The following is a 2,500-nucleotide window of genomic DNA, read 5'->3' on the forward strand; positions in this document are numbered from 1 at the left end:
GCTCGGTGGTAAGTAACAGACGTGTATTAACCCCGCCTTCACGCTAAACGTACTCTTCTCAGTGCTCACGTCATTGGTCACGGTCAGGGTGCAATCTTGGTTTCGGTATCTCTCTCCATATTTTAATCTGAAATTAAAAGCGTAAGAAATGATTTTTAGCGCAACACAATTACGCTTTTTAACTATATAAGAACAACATAAGAAATGACAACACATCTGCTGTCAAATGTCCGTATTTTCACAACAAATACAGACAGACAAACACACACGCACACGTACACATACACTGTTTTCTGTGTGTGTGTGTGTGTGTGTGTGTGTGTGTGTGTGTGTGTGAGTTTCTCACTATCCTTTAATAGTCTGCGAGGACTCGGGAAGTGTTTGTGTGTTTCTGTGTGTGTGCGTGTGTGAATTTCTCACTATCCTTTAGTAGTCTGCGATGAATTTGGAAGTGTGTGTGTGTGTGTGTGTGTGTGTTGGTGTGTGTGTGTGTGGGGCCCCAGGCCGTGAGGTGTCCTGTAACTACTATTGTGTGCCGTCCCGGCCCTAAAGTCCCTCCCATTCTAAGCACGTGCTGCTCAACTGCCCTGATCAAAACACACATGATGGAGAGGAGACACCTGACCTTTCACCTTTCACCCCACCCCTCGGGCCGAAGCAAGATCACTAGATATGGATAAATGTGATGTATTATTATTGTTATTGTTGTTATTATTATTATTATTGTTATTGTCATATGGATTGTAATGTATTGTTATTATTATTATTGTTTCCAGTACATGACAGTTTTACACAATAGAGAAGCATGACAAGTCTGTTGAGGTTATTAGGGATACGCTTATTTTAGTGTTAACTGTATATACACACACACACACACACACACACACACACACACACACACACACACACACACATCCATGCACAGGCGCACACACTCACACTCACACACACACACACACACACAGTGATACACGGGCGCAGACACTCACACAACACACACACACAGGCATACACACACACACACACCCATGCACGGGCTCACACACACACACACACACACACACAGATGGATGGGCTCACACACACACACACACCACACACACTTATTCACACACACACACACACACACACACACACACACACACACACACACACACACACACACACACACACACACTTATTCACACACACCACACACACACACACACACACACACACACACACACAGACACAGACACAGGCACACACACACACACACACACAAACCTTCCTTTCCTTTCCTAGGGTTAGTTGACCCAGGCATGATTACTGCCAGCCCTTTAACAACACCATGTTGCTGCTGTGTGTGTGTGTGTGTGTGTATGTGTGCGACTGTGCAACGTTGTGTGTGTGTGTGTGTGTGCGTGTGTCTTGGGAGGGGGCATTTTGCTGCTGTGTGTGTGTGTGTATGTGTGCGACTGTGCAACGTTGTGTGTGTGTGTGTGTGTGTGCGTGTGTCTGGGGAGGGGGCATTTTGCTGCTGTGTGTGTGTGTGTGTGTCTGGGGAAGGGGCACTTTGCTGCTGTGTGTGTGTCTGGGGAGGGGGAGGGGGCATTTTGCTGCTGTGTGTGTGTGTGTGTGTGTGTTGTGAGTGTGTGTGTCTGGGGAGGGGGCATTTTGACTGCTGTGTCATCCATTTACTAAGCCCGTCCGGTATGGTGGTCTTGGTAGGTTGCGAACAGCAAAACCGAATATGAAAGTTCACCGTCATTACCGGGCCTTTGTTTTGCCGTGAAGTCGGCGCGCGGCTCGGAGGGGGAACTTCAAAGACAGCCTTGTCTCGAGGTAGCCTACTCTTCATGACGTCAGGGGGAGGGGACGAGACATGGAGCCCTGGGCGGGGGGGTGGGGGCGTGAGAGAGCGAGGAGGGGGGGGACTTCTCAATGGACCGGGGGCTTGGGAACGACGCCGAAAAGACTAGCTAACAACAGAGAACACTTTGGTGCCTTTCGGCTATATGTGGATTAACATTTAGGCGTTTTACTCGCGCTGATTTCGATCCTCCCCTGGGATTTTGCAGAGTGGACGAAAGGTTTGGAGCGCGTTGGGAAGAGCGACCAACTTACTCCGTGCGTTGTTGTTTTCCAACTCTCTTGGCAAATCTTGGCATTGTTTCCCATTTTCGCGTCGGCAGCAGCGAGAGGTGGAGAGAACTCTCCGTGTGTGTGTGTGTATGTGTGTGTGCGTGTGTGAACTCTCCATATTCAAATGCAAGTTTAGTTGGTCTTTCTTGAAGAAGATTCGGGGCCTGCAGTAGCGCGGTTTGTTTGCGAGACGTCTTCATTTGCAAGGAAAGTCTGGATACTTTTAACCCCCAGCCTGTGCGTGCCGCTCGTATTTCCTGAAGTTAGCTATGTGTGTTATCTTTAGTTGACTGCAGCTGTCTTGTGGAGTAATCGAAGTAAAGTCGGCCTGGGACTATCCTGGAAACAAAGAATCTTTTTTTCGCGAGTGGAGTTT

At 48.3% G+C, this 2,500-nt stretch overlaps 1 protein-coding gene across 1 annotated transcript in view; it reads left to right on the top strand.

The window, feature by feature from the left end:
- The first annotated feature begins 1,977 nt into the window (after positions 1-1,977).
- Positions 1,978-2,500, top strand: part of adgra3 (adhesion G protein-coupled receptor A3) — a 34,611-nt gene continuing 34,088 nt past the window's right edge. The window contains 1 exon segment of the mRNA XM_080860157.1: positions 1,978-2,500. This exon segment is cut by the window's right edge and continues 1,078 nt beyond it. The gene's annotated coding sequence lies outside the window, so the exon portion shown is untranslated.

This window comes from Sprattus sprattus (assembly GCF_963457725.1).
Source record: "Sprattus sprattus genome assembly, chromosome: 21".
Lineage (NCBI taxonomy): Eukaryota > Metazoa > Chordata > Actinopteri > Clupeiformes > Clupeidae > Sprattus > Sprattus sprattus.